Source organism: Rhinolophus hipposideros (assembly GCF_964194185.1).
Source record: "Rhinolophus hipposideros genome assembly, chromosome: 5".
Classification (NCBI taxonomy): Eukaryota; Metazoa; Chordata; class Mammalia; order Chiroptera; family Rhinolophidae; genus Rhinolophus; species Rhinolophus hipposideros.
Genome location: NC_138051.1, coordinates 56,992,397 through 57,013,117, shown reverse-complemented (window position 1 = coordinate 57,013,117; position 20,721 = coordinate 56,992,397). Strand labels below are relative to the sequence as shown.

The window sequence follows — 20,721 nt, the reverse complement described above, 5'->3', positions numbered from 1 at the left end:
CTGTCACTGAGTTGCAGGCTCCAGCAAAAGCATCCTAGAATTCCCAGCCTACCTAGGACCTTGGAGGTCTTCCTCGCCTCCAGGTCAGATCCCAGGCATTCAGAGCAGCGGGAGAAACTTTGGAGTTCATCTGGTCCAACCTTTTCATTTTACAGACTTGAAAACTGAGGCCCTTAGGGGGTAACCTGCCTAAGGACGTGGCTGGTTTCTCTCGCCTAGGCAGGTAAGAGAGCTCCTGGGGTCCCTCACACCTCTGCCCTCCCCAGTGCCTCACTGCTCTCTAGTTGGGAAAGGAGGATCTTTTTAATATCTCCCCAGGGCAGACTGGCAGGCATATTTCTGTTTTTCTTGGATCCTGCCCTGCCCCAGGCTTTGTCTGTGGTTGTAGTTCTGGATGTGATGGTTAACCAGCAAAGCTTGGGTGGGAGCCCCTGACACCCATGGCCTCTTGCAGAGGGCCTCTGAGTGTCCCAACCACACTGGATGCTGAACTCAGTGGTTTGAAAGCCACCTATGTGCTGGCACTGGAGGTGAACTAGCCAGTAATGATGGTGGTGGTGGTAGTAGCAGCGGTAGTAGAAGCAATCCGAGTCATAGGGGGTCGCACTGTCTTAAGCCCTTTATGTATTAATGTACTCACTTACCACAATAATTCTAATACTTATGACTAGTCCTACTTTAGAGATCAGTAAACAGAAGTCCAGAATGGTTAATTAACTTACCCAAGGGTATGCTGGGCAGCTGGGATTGAAACCTGTGTCTGAGTGACCCGTACAGCAATGGCCTGAGTGTCCTTAGCCGGAGCTAGAGTCCCTTGAGAACATAATCAGTTTAAAGGCCTCAGAAACAGAGCCAGGTACCTGGACCCACGCAGGGTAGGGGTGGGAGACTGGGTGTGAACAGAGAACAGCTTAGAACCCTGGCCAAAGTGGCAGCCACTTCTGGGTGGGCTAGGCAAGGCTACACGCCCCCCACCCCCAGCTGCTGCTGGAGGCCCTTGGAGAGTCTGGAAGGCCAGTGAAGCTGGGATGCCCTGCTCTGCGTGAAAGTCTTGCCCTATCTGTGAAGTGGGGCAGAGCTGGCTGGGGCAGGACTGGCAGGAAAAGAAGTTGGGAGGGTGCTGGGCTGTGGGAAGTAGAGGTGGGAGTTGCTTCTTCCTGAGGAGAGAAGACAAGTTCCCCTCCCCCCCCCTCCCCCCCCCCCCCCCGGGGCCTCCTCTGCTCCCCTTCCCTTTCTTGTTTCCCTGCATAATGCCGCTGATTGCTCCACATCTGTCATAATTACTCTTTGTTTGAAAATTCAGAACAAATCACAGGAGAGGAACTGGTGTGGCTTAAGTAGGATCCTCTCCCCAGGGGTCCTGTTGGGAGGGGGAGGGGTAGCAGGGAACAGCCATAATCAGCCTGGAGCAGCCAGGCTGCTGATTGTCCTTGTGCTGTCCTCTTGCCTGGGCAAGGTGGTCTAAAGGCCTCATAGAGGAACATGGCCCTGACCCCGAGCCACAGTCCCTACCTGCTGTGGTAGCTGGGAGATTCCCTGCCACTACCTGGGGGACGGGGCCTGTGCTGGGTCCTCTGCCCTCTTGGCCCCGATGAGCAGTGGGTTGGATACAGGCTGCCCAGTAACCTGAGCAGCACAGCAGGGAGGGGTTAGCCCCAAACACAAGGTCCTTACTAGCAAGGGAAGTGGGGCAGTTGTGGCTGGGGTCCCCGGAACAGGGTGGGCATTTGGTCTCTGAGGTGAGAGACAGGAAAGGGACTCTTACTTCTGGGGAGCACCAAACCAGACCCTCCTGGGAGCCTGTACCAGCCCTGGGTGCTCGGTGCTTTCATACTCACTCCCAGCCAGCCTGGCTTCTGTGAGGGTCCTGATTCGTCCCTCATCCCCGGCCTGAAGGCCCTTTGTTTAGGGCTAATACTTCCTGGGGCATGAGCCCCAGCTAGTGGTCCTGCCTGCCTTGGGCACCTCTCTGTGTCCCCCGACCAAATCAGCCCCTTCCCCCCTTCAGAGACTCGGCACTTTATGGGAAGAAAGCCCAGTGCCCTTGCTGAGGTTAGTGAAGAACTACAGACACCCTGAAGGAGCTGCCGCCAGTATGAAATGCGCATAGACACGCACTGAGAACTGGTTCTGGGTTCAAGCTTCCTCCCTCCCTTGAAAAGCTCGGCCTCAGTTTGTCTTTGTGAGAAATGGGAGGGCGTACTGCCCTGCCTGTCTTACAAAGGGAAGAAAGGGAGTAGGATCCGGCCCCTCATCCATGATGGAGGCACCCTTAGTTTAGGTTTCAGCAGGGCAGAGAAGCTGGCGGGAGGGCTCAGTCCTAGCGCCAGGACCCCACCGGAGGTGTCAGGCTTGGAGGGGACACCTCCTCCAGTCCCACCGTTATTGATGGAGGGTCGAGGTAGGAGCTTAGAGTTGACTCAGACCAGCCGGTGCTTACTTCTGGGCTCTCCCTGGCTCCCACTTCAACAGGAAGCTGCTTTTAAAATGTGAATGTTCAACTCATCCTTATGTGACTACAGACCCATCAGTTCACCTTCCTGAGCCTCAGTTTCCTCATTAGTGGCAGGTGATGTGGAGAGGAACAGATTAAAAGATTCCTAAAGTTCCTTCCCATTTCTAAAATTCTGAGACCCTGACTCAGTGTTTTTTATTTGTTTGTTTGTTTTAAGCATGGTTCTTCCTTGTCTCTTCCCCTCCCTGTCTCTCTCCAGGCTCACTCCAGCTCTCTCCTCCAGTTACCCCCCCCCCTCCGCCCCCACACACACACACCGGCCCCCTCAAGCTCTCCTGGCACGAGCTCTCCTGGAGCTCTCCTGGCACGCTGGCTGGGCTTCCTCCTTTTTTAAAAGTCAAGATCAAAGTTTTGCATAAAAGCTCTCATGTCGTTCGCACCCTGTTTCACTGTTCCCATTTGGTGCCGGCCCTCCTCGCTCCCTCCCGCCAGCGCGCGAGTCCTAAGCCATGGACCTGGCCCTGGGCCTTCCCAGTCCCGCGCGCGCTCCAGGAGCCGCGTGGCCTGCGAAGCCGTCCTGGTGCAGGGACCCTCTCCGGGGCCGCGTGCAGCAGGAAGAGGGTGGCCCCGGGGGTAACCGGCTCCGAAAACGACCCCTGTCCCTCGCAGCCGGCGGTAGGGCTGTCCTCAACCCCAGCACAAAGCAGCCGCTTCTCGCCTAGGGCTGGGCGGGTGAACGCGGCCGAATCAATGTGCATTCAATTAACCCTGCGCCTCGCAGTCGCGGGGCTGTCGAGCCACCGCACCCGGGTGTGTCTGTGGGTGTGAGGACATGCGTGCTGTGCAAGTGTGTGTGAATACGTTGTTTGTGAAGGTGTCCTCGCTTCCTGGAGCCCACCCCCCCTCCGGTTCCGTGCCTCGGGGCCACTACTTCCCTGGTTTGCCCTGGCCAAGGTGGGAAGGGCCTTTGGCACCTGGTAACTCAGGAACTTGCCCCTCACCAACCCGGAGCCTGGAGCCGGTCTTGGTGGGGCTTAATGGAGCAGAAGTGTTCCCAGCCCCCTTTCTCCCAATTTGTTTGGGGTGGGGTATTTGGGCCAGGTATTTCTGACAAGGGGTTAGAGCTAGCTAAAAGTTTGTGGGCAGACCTTTCAACAAGCCAGCTCTAGGAGGAAGAGGAGAAGGAGAGTCCCAGAACCTTTATGGAATGGTAGCCTGGAATCCAGGGATGGGTGCCTGTGGCCCTAACAGTGCTTGGGAGTGCTTTCACCCCCAAGCAGACAGGAATGGGGGGCCGGTAAAGCTTTCCAGGTTTGGGTGAGCCTACTCTCCCCTCTCCCCCAGCCTCCTGCCCGTGTTTCTCCTATCACAGCTGTGGAAGCTGACGTCCAGAGAAAGCGCCCTGCCCCCAAGTCCTGGGTGTACAGAGCTGGGACAGAAAGGCCAGCTGTTCTTCCCAACATGCTGATTGGCCAAACGGGATTTGGGCTGTAACTTAGAGAATTGAAACCCAGTATTTGACTCATGATAAACAATTCTTGGACCTTTACCCGCTGTCTTCAGCCCCTTTTGGGTTATTTTCGTTTTGCCTCTTATAGCCTGGCTTATAGGGATGTCACCCTCTTTCTGCAATAATTCCCTTCATCCTAATTTTTTTTAGGTCTCTTAAAATTGTATTCTAAACCTCTAGTACCTTAGAGAAGCCCTGTTTAATTTAGTCTCACTTGCAGATTGGATTAGAATATTCTTCCTTCCATTATGTCCGATTACCAGTAATGATATTACATAGAATGAGTCTCAGGATTGAGCCTGTTTGATAGTCCTGCCCTCCTGTGTTTCTGAGTTTACTTCTCAAATCAGTCATTTTTCCATCAAACTAACAAAATCAAGATCACCAGAAGCAAGCCGCCAAGTGTGACATTGGTAGGATCAAGGCTTTCCTGAAATAAAGCAATATAGCTTTTATGATATCAATTCAAGGAATATGTGTTGGGCTGTGTGCCCAGTTTTCCTTTCTGGGGGTGGGGAAATCAGAAGACCCAGTCTATTCTGGGACAGTGAGTGTATTGGTTGTCCCTCCCACTGGTCTGCACACTCCTTGAGGGGAGGGCCTGGCTCTGCATCCTCAGTGCTGAACCTGAGACCTGGCCTGGAGTTGGTACCCGCTGAGAGTGAGAAAGTGGGGAGCCCTGGGTGTATGAAATGGGAGGGTAGGAACACCTCCTGTCTGCTATGGGTCACTCAACCTCTGGAGCTCAATAGCCTGGGGTTAGGAAATCTGCTAAAGCTGAGTCAGATATTATTCCCCAAGGGCCTCCAGGGGTGGTTTCATTTAAGCTATTCTCCCAAGCTTCTGAGTCCCTATGTCAGGAGCTGAGAACAGCCCTGTCTACATGTAACTGTCCTAAGTCTCCTATCCCAGCCTCTTCTGGCTTTAAAAAGCACCCCTATCTCGCTATTCTGCTCTCTTAAAACACTCTTCTTCTAAGTTCCCACCACTGGCCACTGGGGGAGGAGAAGGATTAGACTGAGCCGAAGGTGCCAGGATTTTGTGCTCAGTGGGAAGGGCTTGGCCTGGTGAGTTCAGATCTCATTCTTGCCACCCTAGAGACCTGGCTAGTGGTACTCATCACCTCAGGGTGGGACACTTTCCCAGACACGCTGGAGAAAGTCCTAGGATGCCAGACCACTGGCCTCATCCCCCAAAGAGCTAACAGGCCAGGTTCCATGCTAAAAAGCATCCCTCTTCCCTCCAGCTTCTCGTGCATGCCCTTTGGAAGGACTAGCCCTGCATGTACATGCCTATCCTCCCGTTATCTTGAAAGTTATAACCATGATAATGAAGCATTCTGTGAATGCAGGTTGCTGTGGGAATGGATGAGAGGAGAAAAAACACACTCTCATTATGCTCATTACCTTCCTATCATAATACCCACAGAGGATTATTTTTAAAGTTCCTTATGGTGTTGGGTTTGGAGAAAGAAGAGCTGTGAGGGGAAATAGGCTTCCTTTGAAAGCACTTTTTCAGTTAAAAGTAGTGAGTCTCTAATTTGGGCCCAGAGGCTCCCCTTACTTTTCGAATAATGGGTCCTTTTCCAAAGTATAATTCATCTAGGGATTAGACATTCGGGCACTCTTGCTGAAATCTGGGCAAACCATAAACACATACATATAATAATGTATAGTAACAATTATATTTGTAGTTCTCATTTGAATGGTCATTTTAGCCTTGTGAAATGAAGCTAGTGGCCTGGATAGCATGAGAATGACCTTTGATCTGCTAACTGGCTGTTGTTTCCTTGGATAAATCCCTTTTTTTCCTTTAGAACAAAGGACTTTAAGCATTATTCCTTAGAGTCCTTGGGTCTGTGGAGGGGGCTCAGGAGCTGGAGATGAGGGGAAAGAGGGGGCCAGACTGGTGGGGCTCCAGGCCTCTCACATCTACCCCATCCACAACATGCTGCTTTATCTTTTTGTTTTGTTTTGGAGTTCTCTAAACCAGCCAACTAAGCAGATCAATTAACTAGGCAGATTGGCCTAAGCAGGGGAGTAATTTAGCAGCAGCAGGTGCTGTGATACCAAGCTGGCTTAAGGTTCTAGAGCCGTAGGCAGAAGAAACATAACTCTAAGAAGAAGATTTAGGATAATTATAAAGAGAAACATTATGGATCACATCTGAGGTTGTGAGCAGAGTTGATTCAGGATTGGGTCAAATAAACAATGAGCTATACTTACATTCTTCTCTCCTTTAAAAGCATGCTTTTCACGTATTGCTGTTACAACTAGTACTTGGTAATGTTAAATCTGATTGGTCAGTCAGAGCAAGGAACAGTGTTGGCTGCTGTTCATTCAGTCTCTCAACATTGTGGCCTGTTCTTTAATTTTATTCTCAAATAAATGGATAAATGGCTCAGTAGATGGATGGTCCTGTTTATGACTTTGCCTATGGGTCCCTCACAAAGGGTTTATAATTAGTTGTCACTTGGGCATTAGAAAAGATTGCAGTCTCAGAAAGAGCTCTGTGATATGCATCAAATGTGTGGTCTCAGGGCTACTGGTTCAGCCCAACGGCCTACTCCCCACTCGTGATATGAGCAACAGACCAGACCTTTTTTATCATTTGATAAGCCCCATAGAACATTGGAACATAGGTATAGTACTCTTCCTTTAGGCAGATATAATCTAAGGGCCCATCAGTAGGGATTAGAAAGTACATGCTTCCAGGGAAAGGATATGTGGTATTGAGGGATATGAAAGTAGTTCATTTCCCAAATCCACAAATCTCAGCGGGCTTCTATCCTGTACCTACCTGTCTCTGAGCTAAGTGTTCTGAGGGATAGAAAGATAAGACACTTCCTGATCTTGCAGGATGTAATCTCTTCCCCCTACCTCTCCGCCCCCACAAAAAAACCAACCTTACTTGGTGGTGATGGGGAGGAGAAGGCAGCCTGATGTCGCACAAAGAATCTGTTGAACACATAGTGTGGGTCATGAGCTTGTACATCTGCATGGGGGTTTCCTTTAGTTCTGATCTCTAAGCTGAGCCGCTTCACATCCTGATACATGAAAAAAAGTGAAATGCCTCAAGCTAGTCCCATTTCTGATAATGAGTCCGTTTCCACAGACAGGTGTTTGGAAGTGCAATCTTACCTATCAGCCCACCACTCTCTTAGGGCCCTTCCTTGGATCAAAACAGTGGCCTCAGTGCTTTGGGCATTACATCCAAATTCCAAGACTTGGCTTTGGAAACCCTCTATATCTTGGACCTCCCCTTTGCAGCCATTGCCCTCTTCTTCCCTGAGCGCTTCAGTCCCTTCCTCAGTTCCGGCTTCTCACAGTTCCCTGGCTTCCTTCCCCTTCTTTACCGAGTCTCTCTCCTGCGGTTCTCTACTCACATCTTTCCCAGTCATTCTTTGAACTTCTCCAGGCCTTTCAGCTGGTGGCACACAGTTGGGCACTGAGGTATATAAATTCCCGACTCCACCCATTGTTTCATGCGTTCCCAACGAAATCTAATTAGGCTGTTGAATGCAGGGCCGTGCCTGTTTTTCTGAGTCAAGGACAAAACTGGGCGCCCACAGTAGGTACAGTACGTGTCCCTAAGAATCTGCTGGTGGAGTAGGCTCGGTGAGGAGCCCAGTGTGGGGGTGGGAGGGAAGCCCCCGGGTGGTGGCGTGTCCGCCTGCGGGTCTTCCTCGGACAGAAGACAGGAGCTGCTTCCTCAGTTTCCCTGGGCAGCAGCCGAGTCCGCCAGGTCCCGCCCAGGGGCTGGGGAATTTGCACCGCTGGGGGAGGGGGTGGCGGGAAATGGTGCCTCGCTAGCCCCAGCGACATCAAACCCTCGTTTGGCGTGTGAGGACAATGGCTGTCTTATTTTCTCCATTCGCCGCTCACAATGCCGGATTCTCTCATTCACCCGCGGCGGTGCGAGCGAGGTAATTAGCCAGCGCCATTCAGCGCGGACACTATTGCTATGCGGGGGGGCGAGGACGCCCGCGTCGGCGGGGATTAGCCCCGGGCCGGGGTGTGCAGCTGCGGCCACTTCAAAGGGGCCCGGCGGGCCCGCTCGGCTGTGGGAACCGGAGCTGCCTCCCCTGGGAGCGGCCCTGGGCCGCCGCGGATGGGACCCGCCGGTCCTCCCCGGCCAGGCCGCCGCGCTCTGCGCTCTCCTGGGGGCTGCTCGGCCCCGAGTTCCGGCGGTCGTCGCCCCCATCACACTCCCATTTCATCAGGACCTCAAGTGCTTTTTTCTTTTGAGTCCGGGGAGTCAAAGGGCAACGAGGGGAAGGAGGGGGAGGGGCGAGGGGGATGGGAGCTTGACACAAAGCGCTGACCTCGGAGAAGTGGAGCAGATGGTCCCACTTACTCCTGCCGCCGAGTGAGCGGCTCTCAGGGCCTCAGGCTCAGGGCCCTGACCCCGCCTGCCATCCGAATGCCTGAACTGGGGTCCCGTGGGGGCTGGGATCCCACATGCTCCTCCGCCCGCCCCACTGCCCACTCTGCCCCTCCTAGCGTTGGAGTCAGACTGCCTGGGCCAGCCGGCCTCCAGCAAGGCTTGGGGGACTGGGCCGAGAATCTGCACTCGTAGGATGCTGGAGCATAGAGAAGATCAGGATTCTCAAGAACCCTGGCTATGCGTGTGAGACACCATCCCGAGCTTTAATGGAAATACAGATTCCTGAGCAGCATGCCAGACAGACCAGGTAGACCAAGGGATCTGAAGCTCTAGCAGTGAAGTCCAGAAATCTGCATGGCTCTCCAGCATCCTAGGTTATTATGATACACAGCCAAGTTTGTGAGTGGGGGTCTAGTCCAACTCCTTCATTAAAAAAAAACACAAAACAACTTTTATTTATTTAAGTGTGTTTTTCCAGGGCCCATCAGCTCCAAGTCAAGTAGTTGTTTCAATCTAGTTGTGGAGGGTGCAGCTCACAGTGGCCCACGTGGGGATCGAACCAGCAACCTTGTTGTTAAGAGCACCGCGCTCTAACCAACTGAGCTCACCCGCCGCCCCAAACTCCTTCATTTTCATTGAAGGATTTGAGACTCAGGTAGAGCAAGTAACTTAACCAAGGATACACATTGAATTGTGGCAGGGTGGGGACTTGGATGGAAGGTTATGGGGAATGACCCCCCCTCTTCCTTAAAATCAGCATTCAGGAAACAGTTTATGAGGACTTATTATTTACCTTATTATTTATTTGTTCTAGGTGCTGGAGGGTAGAAAGGTAAATTAGACTGGTCTCTAACTGTAAGGGACTCATAGACTAGTAGGAGAGAACCGACGAATACAGTCTGATAAGGGCTAGGCGAATACAGTCTGATAAGGGCTAGGAGAGAGGCACAAGGCAACACATTTGAGGCAGGAATTCTGCCTCCTTTGGGGGATGTGGAGGATGGGGTGCTTGTGGAGAAAAAAGCAACAGAGTTCTAGGCAGAGGGGACAGCAGAAGAAATGTAAGTGTGAACATCTATGATATGTGCAGGGAAGGCAAACTTGTCTTACATAGTCAGAGTATAAATCACGTGAAGACAGAATCAGCTGGCATTTGAGGCTAGAAAGATGAAATAGGATCTAATAACGAAGACCTTGCATACCATCTTAAGGAGAGTACCTTGATTCAAGGCAATGGAGAACCACAAAAGGTGTTGAACAATCATATGTTATTCAGGAAGATAATTATGGATTCAGGATGGAGGAAGAAGGAGGGAGAGAGGACTGAAAGTGGGAAGCTATTACAGAAACAGTAAGAGTGATAAGAGACTAAGCCAAGGCAATGGGGTGGGAAAGGGAAGATAGCCCGGGATTCGGTGACCAGTTACCTGTGGGAGAGAGGAAAAGGATGGGGCAATGACCCCTAAAAACTCCATAATCTGCCCATGGAATATAGACTCCCTACTTCCCCCAAACAGGTAAGCTTCTGGAGTGTTATTGGGGTGGAGGACCTGCAGGCCTTAATCTATTGTGGTTCTGTGTTGAGGCATCAGAGATTCTGTAGAGCCATGAGACGTAAATGCATCATCCGATCAAGGTTCGAGGATAGCAGAGGGTCCTTTCATGGATGGAGAGAGACTACTTTACCCAGTGTTCTTAAATCTTACCCAGTGTTCGTAAATCTTAATTGATGTGGACCTTAGAGATTATCTTGCCTATCCTACCCCACTCCCATTTTACAGATGAGAAAACCAAGGTTGGAATTGAAAGCTCATTTAGGGAGTCTGTGGCAGAGCTAGGCATGATCCTAGGTCACCTCTCCACTACCTAACCCCTACTATATTAGTCCCTACAAAACCTAATATATGGCTCTGGAAATTTGGGGGAAGTATCTGTTTTTGTGGCGTAGACCTCATGGTCATGTGAAAGCAATTTACTTAATAGCTCCAGCCTGGGCCCCCTAACCAGACGCCCTTCCGGGAGGTGAGGGAGATCCGGTGTCCTGACCAGAAGGACGGAAGTTAAGGATGTTGTGGACCTGGGCAGGTTTACATAAGGAAGATTGGTGACTCTGACACAGGCGGAGACATGCAGTCTGTGGAGAGGGGCTCTGCTGGGCCTGGACATTTTCAAGTGTAAGGCAGAGAGTGATTCCCAAGTCGACTCCCAGCCCCTGACCCTGCATCCTTGACTGGTGCTTGGAAGCAGATGTGCCTCAAAGGCTGCAGCTGGATGAGACTTTATAACTTTTCCCATCAACCTCCCCATTTTACAGAAGAGGAAACAAAGGCCCAGACAGGGGCCTTGGCTTTATCAAAATCACACATCCAGATTTGCAACAACATGAATGACTTCAAGAGTATTATGCTAAGTAAAATAAGTCAGACAGAGAAAGACAAACACTGTTCACTTATATGTGGAATCTGAAAAACAAAACGAAACGAAAAAAAACCACAAACGAGCTCATAGATACAGAGAACAGATTGGTGATTGCCACAGACGTGATGGCGGGGTGGGAGCTGGGGTGATTGAGTGAAGTGGGTCAAAAGGTACACACTTCCAGTTATAAAATAAAGAAGTCCTGGGGATGTAATGTACAGCATGAGGACTATAGTTAATAATACTGTATTGCATATTGCTAAGAGAGTCAATCTTAAAAATTCTCATCACAAGAAAACACAATTCAGTAACTATATGGTGATGGTTATTAACTAGACATTTGTGGTGATCATTTCTCAATATACACAAGGATCATTAGGAATCATTAGGTTGTACACCTGAAACTAATACAATGAATGCCAATTACACCTCAATTAAAAAAAGTAAAAATAAAATTTTTAAAAAGATCATATATCCAGTTAATAAAAGGACTGAATCAATCTCATACCTCCTTTTAGCACTTCCACCTCCCCCCCCCCCCAATTTACCCCATGGAGGCCAATGGCATTTCACAATGCTTTATCCTTCCTCCCAAAAGCAGGAAAGTAAATTGGTCTTCTATTTTATAAGGCCCCAACAGGGGACAGGAGTAGTCCTGCAGCTCAGACTTCCTGGATTGCTGAGTTGGAAATGCTCAGGGAAGAGCTACCCTGGGAGAAGCGCCTTGGTTGTTTATTTACCTGTGTTAATAGAACTTAGGAAACATGTGTGGCTCAGTGGCCATTAGTGGGGTGATAACACCACCTTATCATGGTGCTTATCTGCATTAGTTATACTCTATGAAACCTACCCCAAACCCTGGGGGAGTTATTAAAGTGAAACCTGCTGTGTCATGTGTATCTGAATGTGAGTAGGCATAGAGCTTGTAAGGGTCTAGGAAGGGTAAGGGTTGTAAGGGTTGTGTGCCTCTGTGGTTTTCAGTATGAATGTCCTCAGGTACATCAGTGATGTTTGAACAGCATTTGAATATGTGTCTTCCCCATTCCCCAGAGCAGCTATCGTGCAGGGAAAAAACACTGGATTTGGAGTTAAAGCACTCTAAGTTTACATGCCTGCCTTAACACCATTAACTGGCTGTGTGACCTTGGGCACGTTACTTAACCTCTCTGAGCCTCAAAAGAGCTAGTAATCCCTACTTCTCAGAATTATACCCACTAAATAATATCTAGCTTTTGACCATCTATGGCTTCTGCGGGTCTCTGTTTTCCATATTACTGTGGTAGGACCTAAGATCCTGACCGGGTGCTTTCATCCTGATTTTCTTAGGAGCTTGGGTGGGAACATCTAAGGACAGGGCCTGTGGGATGGAGGGAGTTTGTTCCTGGGTGCCAGCACATCCTCTATGACACATTAGCAGTCAATAAGTATCTGTCGAATGAATGCCTAGAGTCGACTCAGTGAGTCTGCTGTGTAAATAGAACAGATGACTGTATTTCCCAAACCAAAAACCAGGACGCATGCTCTCATTGCCTGATGTGTGGGATGAAAACAGGACAAAATATTGAAAATTGGGACTGCTCTTGCAAACCTAGCAGCGAGGTATGTTGGTGTACTTGTCTCCCTTTCCCCTTTTGGGAATGTGTAAGAGTCCACCACTGAAAACAGTGCGGCACACCCAGCCCATGGCACATCCAGTTTGTCACTAAGGCAGGTACTCATGCGCAAGTCCCACAGCACATACCCCCCCAGGCACACTTCACACCCTCCACCTCAGCTGGAGGGTGCAGGGGGGAGGAGCGCATGGTTTGATCTGGAGGAAGAACCGGAGCCTCCGAATTATGGGCTGAGTAATTAAAAGTAGGGCTTTGAGAGGTTTTATTCGCCTTGGGTTGTAAAAGCCCAGCCTATGGGCTGCAGAGAGCCCCAGATTGCCTCCCCTATAGCCATGCATTGAGCCTTAAAGACCACTGGAATCAGGCCTTAAAGATTCGATGCTCACCAGTCTCCATGCTCACCAGTCCCGAAGTGGACCAACAGCTGGATACAGGGACTTTCCCAAGCTGAGGCCAGCCCCCCATGGCCTCCCACCTCTCCCCCATTCAGGCCTCCATTTGTCAGAGATGGCTGCTGGGAGGGAGGGGAGAGACATGGATTTATGGCTGCTGACTTGAAAGACAAAGTTGCCTTTTGTGTTAGATTTGGGGCCGGGGGAGTGGTGAGCTGGTGGTAGACTGGGAGGGTGGCAGAAAGGGGCTGGGGTTCAGGGGCCCAAGGCAGGGGGCAAGGGGCTTGAGGAGGCTGAGGAGCCAAACAAAGAAATCCAGAGGCTTCTCAGAGCAGGGTCACCAAACGAAGGCCCAGATGAATCAATCACCCCCATCGAAGCTGAGCAGGGCCTCTTAGCTACTACCACAGTCCTCTGCCGCTGTTTGTAAGTGCTAGAAACCATCCACCCTCATCCATCCAACTCCCAAATCCCACATGCACCCCTCCCCACCTCCTTGAAACATACTTTGGACTCAGAACCTTACTTCAGCTCTCAGACTCCCCTTTAGAAGCCCAGGCAAATAAATACAGGTCTTCTCAGTTCACAGTTTTCCTCCCCCAAATGACCACAGCCAGTCAGTGTGTGTGTGTGTGGGGGGGCGGTTTCCCTTGTGGAGCCCAAATCAAGGCAAGGTGAGGACGCAGACAATGGGGAGACAGGGACAGAGTGTTGGGGAGGGTGAGCCAGAGAACACTGTAACAAGACCAGTACCCCCCTGGGGACTGTGGGAAAGACATCAGCCTCCCCAGAACCCAGGGTTCTCTGCCCTCACTTCCCTCCTTCCCATAGACGTTTAGATAGGACATTTACAATGCTTTCAGGAGTTTAAAGAACATGTGAGGTGGGCCTTGGCTGGCCTCCTTGCCCTCTAGGGGCCACTCTGCCCCAGCTGCACCCCACCAGTGGCTCTGCCTGGTGGGTCTGGGTGGAGGCAAGACTAGCCATCGGGTGCCTGAGTTCAGCAGGTGCTTTAACTACGCCTTGGAGAGCCACATCTATCCCCCGGAATGAGCCTGGCCAATAAAGGCATGAGTTTATGGGCTTCATAAACATTTTACTAGAGAAATCAAGGCCTCAATTACCCAATGGCCTCTTCCAACTGACAGCTCGTCTATTGGGGCCTCTATGAAGCCCCTAGGCAGAAGTGAGATAGAAGAAGCCAAGCTCTGGTGTATACCCAGCCACCCTCTCCACCACCCCACCCCACCCCCACTGTCCCTACTGACCCCCTCACCATTCAGGTCTTGCAAATTCTGACTTTACTCACACATCTCCAGGGGGCGTAAGGCTCTCTGCTAACTGTGAGCCTCACCTCTTCTGAGGGAAGACGGCTGCCCCCCTTGAAGAAGATAGCTGCCACTCTCTCTTCCCCCAACCCCCTGCCATGCCTTTCCATAACCTCTCTTCTCCCTTTTACCTCAAATTCCTACTATTTTTCCCTCAACAATAGCATGTATTTACTGTTTGTGAAGGACTATGCTAAACACTTTACAAATATTTCTCATTGAATCCTCCTAATGCTGCCGCTCTGGCAGCATGAGCTATTATCATCCCTATTTTATAAGTGAGAAAATAGAGGTTCTGCGAGATTAATTTGTCTAAGGTCACACAGCTAATAGTGGTGATGTTGAGTTTTGAACCCAGTTCTCTATGATTCCAGAGCCTATACTGTTAACCTCTTCACTGTACCACTACCTCAGAAAGCTCTTAGCAAGTGTTTCCCTACTAGGAGCATAAATCTTGCCATGTGAGGCCTTCTCTGCCATGCAGTGTGATAGTCGTAGGATATGATCAAATGTGGGCCTTGTCAGAGGTGTGAGTCCATGTGGCCAAGAGGGAAAGGAGCCAGCAGGGGTAAGGCTAGGCTAGTGAAGAAGAAGGAGCGGAAAGGTGGGCTCTCTGATGGGGCAGCAAGAGAGAAGGCAGCTGGGGGGTCTAAGGCCTTGCTATGGGTCTGGACCAGCCCTGTCCAATAGAATTTTCTATGATCTTGGAAATGTGCTATTGGTGCTGCCCCATAATGTAGCCAGTAACCGCTTGTGGCTCTTGAGCACTTGAAATGTGACTAGTGAGTCAGAGAAACTGAATTTTAAAACTTTATTTAATTTAAATTTAAATGGCTGCATGTGGCTAGTAGCTACCATATTGTATAACACAGGGACGGACACTCACCACAGCTGATGGCCGAAATCTGCTCAAAGTCCTCTGGTGATATAAGGCCCTCTGGGCTCATCCCCAAGAGGCTCTGTCCACTTCTAGATGCCACATTGTAAGGGGGCCTTACCCCCACAGAAATTGGCTAGAGGAGGGTCTCCAGGCTCAAGGCGTCTGAACATCATTTCACATCATAAGTGGCTGAAGGATTTAAGGGTGTTTTACCTCAGAAGATGTTTCTTTTTTTTTCTTTCTTTTTTTTTTTTTATTAAATTTATTGGGTCAGAAGATGTTTCCGAGGGAACAACCCAGACCTGAAGTATTTGAAGGGTGCTTGTGTAAAGAACAAAATTATTTGTGTCTTCTGGAACGGTACTATTCAGTGGAAATATAATGTGAGCCACCATAGGTAATTTTAAATTTTCTAGTAGTCACATTTACCAAAAAAATTTAAGGAAAAAACAGGTGAAGTTAATTTTAATAATAAATTTTATTTTACTTAATATATCAAACATTATTCCAACATACAATCATTATTTTAAAATTATTAATAATATTTTTACACTTTGGACTATCTTTAAATTTTTAAATATTATTTTAACTTGTAATCAATATATTTAAATTATTAGTTATTCTCAATTACAATTGTTAATTTTTCCAGTTTGTACTCTGGTAAAATACACATAACATAAAATGTACAGTCGTAACTATTTTTAAGTATACCGTTCCATGGCGTTAAGTACATTCACATGGTGCAAGCCATCACCACCATCCATCTCTAGAACAGTTAAATAATAACTCCCTATTGTCCTCTCTCCTAGCCCCTAGCAACCATATTAGACTTTGTTTCTCTATGAATTTGATGACTCTAGGTACCTCGTTTAAGTGAAATTACACAGTATTTGTCTTTTTGTGACTGGCGTATTTCACTTAGCATAATGTCCTCAAAGTTCATTCATCTTGTAGCATGTGTCAGAATTTCTTTCCTTCTTAAGGCTGAATAATATTCCATTGTATGTATATACTGCATTTTGTTTATCCATTCATTGATGGACACTTGGGTTGCTTCCCTTCTTTAGCTAATGTGGATAACTCTGCTGTGAATATGGGTGTACACATATCTCTTCAAGATCCTGCTTTTAACTCTTTTGGGTATATACCCAGAAGTAGAATTGTTGGGTTATGTAGTAATTCTATTGTTATTGTTATTATTATTATTTTATTTTATTTATTTGTTATTTTTGAGGAACTCCATACTGTTTTCCATAGTGGTTATAGCAGTTTACATTCCCACCAACGCTATACAAGGGTTCCAATTTCTCCACATGCTTGCCAATGCTTGCTATCTTCTGTTATTTTTTTTGTTTTCCTTTTGTTTGTTTTTTGATAGTAGCCATCCTAATGGGTGTGAGGTGGCATCTCGTTATGGTTTTGATTTGATTTTCCCTAATGTTTAGTGTCTTTTTATTTTATACTAAGTCTTTGAGATCCAGCGTGTATTTTTTTTTATTGGGGAAGGGGAACAGTTCTTTATTGGGGAACAGTGTGTACTTCCAGGACTTTTTTTACAAGTCAAGTTGTTGTCTTTTCAGTCTTAGTTGTGGAGGGTGCAGCTCAGTTCCAGGTCAGGTTGCTGTTGTTAGTTACAGGGGGCGCAGCCCGCCATCCCTTGCGGGAATCAAACTGGCAACCTTGTGGTTGAGAGGACGCACTCCGACCAACTGAGCCATTCGGGAGGCAGCTCAGCTCAAGGTGCCCTGTTCAATCTTAGTTGAAGGGGGCACTGCCCACCATCCCTTGCGAGACTCGAAGAATTGAACTGGCAATCTTGTGGTTGAGAGCCCACTGACCCATGTGGGAATCGAACTGGCAGCCCTCGGAGTCAGGAGCACGGAGCTCTAACTGCCTGAGCCACCGGGCCAGCCATCCAGTGTGTATTTTATACTTACAGCCCATCTCAATTTGGACTGGCCACATATCATATGCTTAATAGCTGGCTACTATATTGGAAAATGTGATCCTAGAGGGGAAAGTTGGGGGCACTGGGTAGAAGCATAGGGGATTCAGGCATGTCTCTAGTATAGGAAAAAACTTTAGTCACTCCAACTGCCTGAGAAGGGGCTGGGCATCCAGGAGGCTCGTGTTCCTGGTCCTTGGCAGATGGATACAAGGAGGGGACTGGCTGTGATGGCCCAAAGAGTCTGTAGTTCGTGGTTGTTCCTCTTGAATGGCTGTGTGAGTGGAGGCAGTGGGTGCCTCTGACCCTCAATGCCACTGGCTTTTGCAAAGGCTGTTTTGAACTCTCTACCCCAACATGCCCACTGATCATTTTGTTGTCACAAATCAAGTACGAGTCTGACTGTACCCAAAGGGTGGGAGTCTGGGCTTGGGGGAGGCTGCCAGCTTCCTTCCCAGCACTCTGCCTCGACCCTTCACTGCCCCTGGCCTCCCCCTGGAGCCTGTCTAATCAAATCCAGGCCTGACCTTGCCAGAGGTCCTGGACCAGGAAGAAAGCCTCCCCTCCCCTCCCTGAGCTGTTCTAGGTCTGGCTCTCAGGAGACCCCTCCCCTCGGGGTGATTTATAGGGGTGTCCAGGAGTCATTTCCTTCCTGTTTCTGCTCCCTTCCAGGCCCGTGGCTTGCTGGGCTCACTCTCTGCCCTTGTCTTTCCCCATGGCCTAGCTATATCCATGGTGGGGGCAGGGAGGGGCTGGGAGATTCCTTCCCAGATTGCTTGGAGACAAAGGTGCTTTCTTCTTTCTCCACAACTTCCCCCAAGCAGGCCTTTGTCCACCCTGTCACTCTCTGGCCCTCACCCTGGAAGTGCCTCCCAACTGCCTTTTACCCCCTCCCATCACCCAGCTTGAAGTGAGGGACCCCAAACTGTCCCTACCTGACCAAGGTGTCTCTGGGAGTATAAAGCATCAATAGCCACAGCCACGGCACCCACTTCGTGTCCACCAGCCTCAGACACAACACTACGAGCAGTGTCTGTAACCTGTGCGCGCTGGTATCAGCCCCACAGTGTGACCCCCAGGATGACGTGTTCAGGGCTCAGGGCACTCAGAGGCCTGGCCCTCAGCCTCACAGTCTCTGCTTGTCCCAGGACTCTGTCCGCAGACAGACACTGAGGCACAGCTTCCCCCGGCTCTGCGCCCTGCTAGCACCAGCCAGGGCAAACACAGATTTGTAGAAAAACGCCCCACCCTGAGAGATCGGAGGAGGCCTAAGAGGCCCGGAGAAGCTTTCTCCCACGACTTCTTAAGTAAAAATGCTGTTATCTGTGAACTAGGAGTTGTAGAAGTTTCTAAGTGACCCCAGCTAAGCTGAGCATGGATAAGGGCCTGTTTATGAAGGCAGCGGGAATCAGAGCTGGAAGGGCCCTGAACGGGACCTGTTCACATCCTCATTTATGGTGAGAGGACTGGCACTCACAGCCCGCCCAGGCTCTCATGGCAAGCCCCTGGGCATTGAAGGGATGTGCAAGGCTGATCAAGGGGGTGGGGCTGGGTGTGAGCAAGGGGAGGGAAGAAGGAGCTTCTCATAAAGAGGACCACACCCTCCCGTTGCACCCACCTCCCCTGGATCACACCTGTGTAGCCAGCTGGTCTCTGAGGAGTGGGACTGAGGAACCATCTCTCGGTGCTTAATCCTCCCTGCACTGAGAAGGGAGGATTAATAGATGCCAACTCCCATCCAGTGAGAAGACACCAGTCCAACCTGCTGTCCACTCTGGAGCTACCTGTCCTTGGAGAGAGACACAAACTTGCTGGAGAACTAAGGGACACCCTGCAGAGGGCCTGGGGCATGGAACTTCTGATTTGGGGTGGATGGAGCCACCTACTGGGCCTGGACCTCAGTTTCCCCTTCATAAAATGAAGGAGTTGGCTTTAGATGAGTGGTTTTCAAGCACTTTTAAAGGCAAAGCTACCCTTCCAATGGAATGTCTGGCAGAACTGCAATTAAGTAAAGCTGATAGAGAAGTACAGCAAAGTGCTGCTGCTCGGACGGAAATGTGGAGCCCTGAGTGGGGAGGGGGCTCAGCTGTATCCAAGGGGCCCCAGAAAACCCCTAGGAGTCCTGCTATACCTGTGAAGAGCATCAGACTGGCTCCATACATACGACCCTGTCCTGCTGTGAGCATTCCTCTCCAGCACCACATTCAGCGTTGTTTAGTTTGAGGGGAGCAGGGAATATTAGATGGTAGAGGCCAGACTTTCTCCATGCCCAGTGCCCTGATAAACAAGCAGCCCTTTCCCTTGTATCTCTGCTCAGGCCATTTCCTAGCTCTAGGCTCCTCCAGGGAGCCCAGAATGGGGGCTAGAAAAACACAAAAGGAGTGGGTTCCCTAATGAGGAGGCATCTGTAGTCAGCAGAGCCATTAGTCCCCGCCCCAGGTCCCTGGGGGGCTGCGAGCTCCTCTCCAGCTGGAGTGAGGAGGGGGCAGGCAGCTCCCCAGCTCCTGAATAGGGAGACCTCAGAGGGGCACAGACAGCCAACCCAGGAGCCTGGCTGCCCTCTCCACGCCCCAGGCCCACTTTCAGCCCTGCCCTCCTGGAGGTTGAAACACAGAGGAGGCAGTGCCTCTGTCCCCTCCCCCAAGCCCCTGGGCTGACCTGCAGACCCTTGGCCAAACACAGCCTTTGGCCTGACACTACACAGGGTGACCTCACAGTGTTCCCTGGAGAATCCTCTCACAAGCCTGATGGGGACACCAGCTGGGGCACTTGCCCCCACCTTCTCTAAAGGCCTGGAGATACTATTTGTAAAGGCTATACCTACCTGGGGACGTGTGTGATAGATTATCTACACAGTACCAGAATCACACACCAGCCACAGGAGCCAAGGAATACAAACCCCCCTTCTCATCCAGCCGTTCTCACTCAGACCACATGCACAGGGACAGCCACGTCTTTCGGGCAAACACAGACCCACACGCGTGTGAGGAGACGATCACACCCATCAGATCACACCCATCAGCCGTGCTCCCAGGAGGCCCTGAAAGAGGAGGAGGCAGGGCAGGGGATTTTTATGCATGTTTATATTTAATGAACCACATGCAAATTAGATGGAGAACGCGAGCCACAAAAGAGTCAGCCCCCAGAGGCTATGGGAAGAAGGGCACAAAGACTGGCCTTTTGGGGCTGCCCTAGAGTCCACAACAAGTCAGTGGATTGAGGGGGGCCTTGAAACGGGGTGTGCCCACCCACACCAGGGAGCTGGGAGTAGGAGACAGGACCAACTCCAGCGCCTCTGCTGCTGTGGGGGGAGGGATCCTTCTGTAAGGGGCTGACTGTCCCAGTTGATGGAGTGCCGGAGGGGAGGGGCTGCCTGCCTGGACAGATGGTGAGCTGCCTTCCCGCACTTGAAGCAAAGTGGATTTTAATGAAATCACAGCCCTGGTGCTGAAGCTGAGAACCTGAGTGGGAGGGGCCCCTTTCCCTGGGCTTCACAGGGCAGGGTTTGGGGATGGGCAGGAATGAGGTGGGGAGGAACACTTAACCAGCCTAAAAAGGGGGGGGGTGCGGGGGGGGGGGAATGGCTACACCACATCTCCTCTACACAGACCTCTGCAGTCAGAGTTCAAGGGGTTAGTTCTGATCCCAAAAGGTAGAGAGCGGTCCCCTGAATATTTATGACGCATTGAAATGTAGATTGGTAGGCCTGACCGTCTTCTGAGAGGCTTGTCACCTTGGATGGATATACCACCCCCTTGGGGTGCATCTAGAAGCTGCAGAAGAGCTGGGGGTTG

General features: G+C 50.3%; 1 protein-coding gene across 2 annotated transcripts in view; it reads left to right on the top strand.

Annotated features, from left to right (window-relative positions):
* The window catches only part of IGDCC3 (immunoglobulin superfamily DCC subclass member 3), a 39,745-nt gene that overhangs the window by 9,680 nt on the left and 9,344 nt on the right, over positions 1–20,721 (top strand). The gene's annotated exons all lie outside the window — the stretch shown is intronic.